The following is a 7963-nucleotide window of genomic DNA, read 5'->3' as shown; positions in this document are numbered from 1 at the left end:
CTTGTTTAACTATTTCTATCTGTTCATTATTTTCTGTTAGTATTATCTTTGGAATAATTTTACTAGTATAGTGACGATTTTCTAAATTTAGAAAATAATTAGTTGGTTTTTCTCCCTCATTTATCCATTTAGAGCGTGAACGCACCAAACTACCCATGACCTTATAGTTTCTTATATTTTCTAATTCTTTTTTTTTTCATTTATTTTATCTATATGTTTTTCATATTCCTTTTCCAATTCTAAAAGCTCTTCTAGTAACCCCTTTTCCTTTTCAGTCCTTTGCTTTTTTAAATAGCTTGCATATGAGATAGTTTTTGATCTAATTTCCATCAACAGTGTCTCCAGAAAAAGCTGGTCGTTAATTGTAAATTGGATTTCAGAATCTGGAATATCTAGAATAGACTCTTTTTTGTACACTGGAACTGCATATTGGATTTTAATTTGATTAATATGACAGTTAATACTTTGCACATACTCTAAATCTTTTAAAAGGGAGTTGTTAAATTTCCAAAGGCCACTACCATGTTTAAAATCATTAAACTTTAAAGAGATAAAAACAGGAGAATGATCTGATCTATAGCTTATCATGATATCACTATTTCTAACTTCTTTTATAAGTGAAGCTGAAATAAGAAAAAAGTAACTCTAACTTTGTATAAAAGAAATATCACTGCAGAAAATACATATCATATGATAATGAAAGATAACTCTAAATGTGTTTAGATAATAATAAACTCTAGCAAAATACACATTACAATATCTTGTAAACAATAAACTCCATGTCTGATATCTTTAGATAACGCTATCCAACAAAAAAAAATAACCAAAATACTTTAAACAAACGAAATATCAAACAGTTCTGAATACATGTACATGTAACTTGAAGCACTGTTATAAATATCCAAATTGCCATCAAAAGTACAGTCTTTGTAATCGGGCGCGTGTAGAATGTGTTATCGCCATTCTTGTTCACACGAAATTGTACTTAACGGACTTTCTTGTCTGATATACTTGGGAACACTTGATACACTTCTGCCAAGTTCCATTCACAGGGCTGAACTGTCCTTCAATAAAACGACATCGCCGACGGATAGGTTTCTTTGGTGTTGTGTCCACTTTCATCGACTTTAAAGGGTGACTAGATATTCCATACGCCATCGTTTCCAGAATAGGTCTGCGAGTAGTTGAACACTTTTCCATTGCGCTTTGAAGGCATCTTTCTCGTCAAATGGTCCATGCGGCCCTCCTCCTTTGTATGTTTTCTGGGTCAGATGGGCATATGGAGTAAGAATGAATTGGTACTCTGGATCGGTTGAAACTGGCACCAGTGGTCTTGACTTAATAATGGCACTAGCCTCAGCTAAGAACGTTACGAGGGTCTCGTGTGTCAACTTGTTTGCTGTATCAGTAATCAACAATGAATCTTGTATCCGTCTTGTAAGGCCTATCATCCTCTCCAATGCGCCACCCATGTGGGATGAGTGTGGTGAGTTGAATATCCATACTATTCTGTTGTCAAGAAAACATTTTTTGACAGGTCCATCTTCTACGTTTATAGCGTCAATTCCAAGACTTTCTGTTGAACCAACGAAATTTGTGCCACGATCTGATCTAAATGCTTCCACGTATAGCGACAAATCACCTAAGTGCATTAATGAAGGATGAGGAACTCATCTCTTCGATGACTTCAATGTGAACAGCTCGCGGTGAGAGACATGAAAACATTACAGCCCAGCGTTTTGTATTAACCAGTCCTCCTCTAGTTCGACGTGCAAGAACTTCCCAAGGTCCGAAGGTATCCACTCCTACACTTGAGAATGGAGGTTCTGGTGTTAATCGATCTTCAGGTAGGTCAGCCATGAATTGATGTTCTGGTTTTCTCCTCATCTTTCTGCAAGGCACATCTATATATCACCGAGGACACGATACGCTTGGCTAGTGTTATCCAATATCCAGCTGATCTAATTGAGCCTTGTGTGAAGTGGCGCCCTTGATGTTTGGTAAGTTGATGGTAGTAGCGCACCAACAGTGTAGCTATGTGTTGTTTGCCAGGAATAATGACAGGATTTTTTTCCAGTAACTTTCAACTCCGATTTCATCAATTGGCCTCCTACACGCAAAATACAATCATGGTCTAAAACTGGATTCAGCTTTACAAGTGAACTTTTCTTACTGAGAGCTCGGTTTTCTCTGATACTTCTGATCTCTTCTCGAAAAGCTTCACTTTGGAGTTTGGACCGCTCGAATGATGTGTTTTTCTGTTTCAAGATACTAGTATAGGTCAACATCTTTCGCCTTGTTGCAGAAATGCCATCCTCTGCATGGTTTTGTTCCACTCCAACATATGGCAACATGTTTCAAGCGTGCAATACCTGAAACTAAACTACTACAGGTTGAGTATTTGGTAAACCTTTCAGTTCCAATGGAGGGTTCTTCAATGTGCAATGTTTTAACAATTAGCGTAGGTCGAATCTCCCTGTCAATCTTTGAGTCTATGAGGTCATACTCTTGTGGCATCTGTTCATCATTATTAGATATATCTGTTTTGCCTTGGTCTTTACTATCAAGGAACCATCGTTTCGGACCACAAAGCCATGGGCTGTTTTTCATATTTTCAACTACGACTGGTCTAGTTGCTTGATCTGCAGGATTATGTTCTGAAGGAACATATCTCCATTGCTCTGGCGAGGACACTTTGTGAATTTGCAGATCTCAACACCAATCACTGCAGCACATAACTCCTTCTTAGGTGCAACGTTACCTTTCCCTACTATGAATCCTTGATGTAAGTTACCATCTTGATCCTCTGCTTTTAAAATGGCAACTGCAGCAATGGCTTCCTCGGACGCATCAGTAAACACATGAACGTGTTTTTGAAGGAGCTTCTCGGTAGGTACGGAAAGGTAAGTACGAGGAATTTCCAGTTTTTCTAAATACCATAGTTGTTGTTTCCACTGTTCCAATTCTTCTTGGTATTGTTCAGGTAAATGTTGATCCCAGTCTGTAGACTCTTCAGTAAATTTTCTAAGCAGTAACTTACCACTGATAACTTGTGCAACAAATCCTAAGGGGTCATAGAAGCTATTCAGACAAGGGAGGACTCCACGGCGTGCATACAGTTTCTCGTCTAAGGAGAGTCTATAAGAAAATGCATCAGATCGTAGATTCCAGCTTCCTAAACTGCGTTGTATTGGAAGAATATCCTTCGATAGATCGAGAGTCATCAAGTCCTTTGCTAGGTCATCAGTGGGAAAGTATTTCACGACATCACTGCTGTTGGATACAAATTTGTGAATTTTACGTCCTCCTTCGTGCAACAAGGCGTTTTGAGTTCTCTTCATCAGGCTTACAATCTCTTGTGTGGATGGCAACGAAATCAACCCATCATCAACGTAAAAGTTGTGTTCTACAAAACTTCGGACATCACTTCCATAGGTTGATTCAGCATTCTCTGCAGTCCTCCTTAGCCCATATGTAGCAACTGTAGGTGATGGACTATTGCCGAAGACATGAACGCAAATTCTGTATTCCACCAATTTTTCTGAGGATCGTTATCAAAGTACCAGAAGAAACGTAAATAGTTCGCATGATCTTCTCGCACTTAAAAACAGTGAAACATTTGCTGAATATCGGCCATACCCCCGATTTTATCAAGCCTGAATCGCATGGGAACACCAAGAAGACTGTTTGTCAGGTCAGGGCCAGATAGAAGCACGTTGTTCAATGACACCTCATTACACTGAGCTGATGAGTCAAAGACCATTCTGACTTGATCAGGTTTTTTGGATGATATACACTGAAGATTGTTAAGAACCAGAACCTGAACTCTTCATCTTTCTTTAATGTTGGTGCTAGTTCTCCGTTTTCTGCATCCAGAATGCGTTTCATGAAGGTCACTGCGTGTTCGCACTTGACTGGGTTCTTTTTAAGGTAAGCGTCTAAGATCATGGCTCTCCTCAGTGCTTGTTGTCTATTATCCGGAAGTTAACATCTAGGTTCTCGGAACGGAAACGGTGCAACCCACTGTCCGCTATTGTCACGAAAAACTCCATATCCATAATGGCGAGAAATTCTTTTTCTTCTACAGACAGTCCTGGCTATTCATCTTCATGAGATGACTGGAAAATGTTCTGTCCAACTGGTTCGTTTCTTTGTGGATGTTTAAAGATTGCATCACACTGTATCTGTATTTGTTTGCAACTACAACATCTGTGAGTCCTTCCAAGAAAAACTTCGCCTACAATAACCCATCCGAGTTGAATGTCTGGTCGTATGGAGCGTTAGTAGGTCCAATGCGTTGCTCAAGTATGTGCTGTGCATCACCAAGATCACGACTAATCAAGAGAAGAATGTTGATATCTGAATCTAGTGGCATCAGGTGTTCGGCTATGTCTCGTAGATGAAAATATTTATCTGCTACTTCTGGGGTTGGTATCTCACATCTGTTATCAGGAATTTCATCACATTCGATGACTGTTGGTAAGTTGAAGTGACAACTTCCTTCAAGAGGTTCTACTACTAGTCCAGTGACTTCTTCCGCTACAAGTTGATTGTCCGCTGCACGTAAACAGTGTCTAGAATTCAGATTCACTCTAAATTTTAAAAGGTCAAATAATTGGGATCTTGCGAGTGTGCGATTGCTCTTTTCATCGATAACTGCATACATCTTAATAGCTTGCTCGCTGCTGGACGACGGATATATACGAACAGGAAGGACCGTTGCGCATAATCGACCACTGAAGGTAGTTCCACAAAGTTCAGTGCACTTATTGGAAACTTTAGTTTTCCTCCTTCAGTTTTCCTCCCAGTGTTCTCCCCGCCGTCAGCAAATCTGGGGTTATTGTTTGCCTGAACGTGTTCTTTATCCAATCTGCCAGCTGCTTTAGGCTCAGAATTTCTTTGCTTAATATGCAACGCTGTAGCGTGACAAGAGCTTCCACAAAGTTCAGATTTGATGGTTGCAGTACAATTTCTCGACAAATGTTTGGATTCACAGCATTTATAACAGAAATCCATTTCTCGTAAAAGATCTTTCCTCTCTTGTAAGGGTTTAGCTCTGAAGGATCTACAGTGGTTCAACGAATGGTTTGCTTTATGAATTGAACATCTTGGTTGTTCTTCTTGTTGAATTGCATCGTCCGTTGTTAGTTCGGTTTTTCTACTGTGAACAGGAATAGTTCGTTTAAGTTCGTTCATTCTTTTCTCTGTTGTTTATGTCAGAGATCCATCAGTTTGGAAAGCTGGATCATTTTTCACAATGCTGAGTTCTCGAATGAATTTTACAAGGAGGCTGAACGGTGGAAATGGAACACAATAGTATCACTTGTACTTGGACGCTTGAGACACCCACTTCTCTTGTAGACCTTGAGGCAGCTTACTGATGATAGGATTGACACCGGATGATGAGTCATAGTATGACAGCAGTGTTGCGTATTGCTCGTTCTCCTTTGCTGATTCTACCTCTGTTAAAATGTCAAGGATATCGTAGAGCATTTTGAGCTTGTTTTTTTTAACACTGATTCTATCATTTCTGGTCTGCAATTACGATCCTCCAAACGTTCCCAATACGATGCAGTTCTTTAACAGGGTCATTGATGTTAGATCCCCTTATGCTACTTGCGAACCTTTTTGATTCTGATCCAAGCCACTTAATGAGCAGATCCATTTCTTCAAATGCGGAAATGTTTGATTCTTTCACAATGCTTGTGAAGCTAGCTTTCCAGGTTTGGTAAGAGTCTGGTTTGTTGTTGAATGAGCTGAACCGTGACATTAGAAGGTCTTTCGCAGGAGGAATTGAGTTCTCTACCACATGGTCATTTGCCTCTACTGGTTCTCTTGACTTTCTGATGCTCTGAGGTGGTTAAAGATTATCAGGTTTGTTGCTCTGCTCTTTGTCCCGATCACTCATCTTGTCCAGTTGGTCAAATGAAACATAATCACTCATTGCTCCTCGGATCGTGGAATGTTCACGTACATAGTTTGATGTGTATGCACGTTTTATTTGTTCCAATGAATCATAAATACCAGGAGGATGTTGTTTCGGCAATGACAGATGAGAACTATGAATGTCAAGCTCTTCTATTTCTGCTTCTAAGGTATCAATCTTCGTCTGGTTTTCTAAGAGTTCCATTTTTGGTTCTAGTAAGGTTTTCTGCTTGTGAATTTCTCTTTCTTTCTCAACATACTGATGTTTTACTTTTTTCCGTTTTAAGATTTTCAAGTTTTTTCCAGGATCGATATGATTTACTAATACTATTCGATATGGATGCTTCAAATCTCGTTTCATACTTTTCGGATAGTATTTCGGCAACATCAATTAACAAGTCCTGAATCTGACGGTCGAAATTGTTCATAATGCTTAAACATTTTTGGTTCCTAATCATTTGATTGCCTAGTTCTAAATCACTTTCTTCTGTGCAGGTGCGGGTTAGAAAGGAAATGAGGGACTCGTAACTATCTCTATATTCAAATTTCACCATCTCCAGATGGCTTTTAACTTTCCGTAGATATTTGAAATCCATGATGGAATCGTCAAATTCTGTCAGGATTCTTTTAAATTCCTTCCAATCTTTCTTGAGGTTACTCATATAATAATCCAATATTGGACTGGAACAACTCTTGACCTTTCGGCGTAGGTGTACGTATTTGCCTATCCATTTTGTCTGTAGCTGCACAATTTTTTTACTATTCTGCCTTTGCCTACAAATAATTAACCAGAACACAACAATCCAATGCTTCGAATTTATTGTGTATGCGGTAAAAAACTGAAACAAAATCAAAGTATGAATTACTCATACGTTCTCAAAATGTACATGTAAAGACAGAATGCGTATAATAATAGTTTATAATGAAAGAATAGAAATAAAAAAACTAGATTGTTCTCGTTGCGAGCAACGAGTAGGTCTTCCGTCCGATTTTTTAGTAGATAAGACGACTTTTAACACGAAATTGTTAATCTACGCAAAAAATTAGGGAAAAATTTTTTGGGCACTCGGGGCTTGAACCGGGGTCGCCTGGGCCATGTCCACGACTCTATCGACTGAGGTACTCGGACTCTCGCTTCAGGACTTTGATGCTTCATTTCTCGAAAATGCGTTGATCGATTTTAAAACAAATTACATATTCTGAATCAAAAAACGAGTGTCTATCAACTTTTAAAATACAAGAGGCCCATGGGGCCACATCGCTCACCTGAGCAACAATGGGCGTTCAAAATATATTGTGCCATATGGCCCTCAGTAGAATAACAAAAAAATATTGTAAAGTATTCAAATTTTACATTTATTTTTGCATACACGTAATCTTTGACACTGTACCTTCATGAAATACTGTTTTTACACAGAATAAGAAAATCCTACGCAAGATATAGAACTAAATATTTGGTTGGGGTACACTGTTATATAACTTCTAATTCCCTGTATTTTCGTTCTGCCCCCCTCCCCCACTTAATAAAGCGATCAAAATATATGAGAGCATATAGGTACATTTTCTTCCTCAACTACTTACTAGTTGTTGTATTTTTTTAAAAATATAATAGTTATTGTATTTTATCAAAAAAATCCTACATGTATATATGTGAAGAAGAAAATTGCACCTCAATGCGCTCAATTTCTCAAATTAAAAATATTCAACAATTTAATTTGTCTTCTCCATTATAATTAAATGACTGTTGTTTACCTCGAGTAAACTTGTGACTTTTATAACTTTACTCACACTTGATTGATGAATACACTGGAATGAAAAATGTTGTCACGTGACATGTTAAAGAACTATAAAAATCAATGTTACCGCATTGACAGGCACATCATTCTAATTTACTATGGCCCACCCATTATTTTCATTTTTATTCAAAAATAACAAATGGCTACAAACCATCAGGATAATATTCCGCTGTAATATTTTCTTAGGAATAGCGATAATTCTTTTATCCCGCAACAGAAATGTGTTAAAACTATAGAAACTG

The sequence above is a fragment of the Magallana gigas genome, chromosome 6 (assembly GCF_963853765.1).
Source record: "Magallana gigas chromosome 6, xbMagGiga1.1, whole genome shotgun sequence".
In the NCBI taxonomy this organism is placed as follows: domain Eukaryota; kingdom Metazoa; phylum Mollusca; class Bivalvia; order Ostreida; family Ostreidae; genus Magallana; species Magallana gigas.
The sequence above is the reverse complement of the archived record's forward strand: the minus strand, read 5'-3'. Positions refer to the sequence as shown.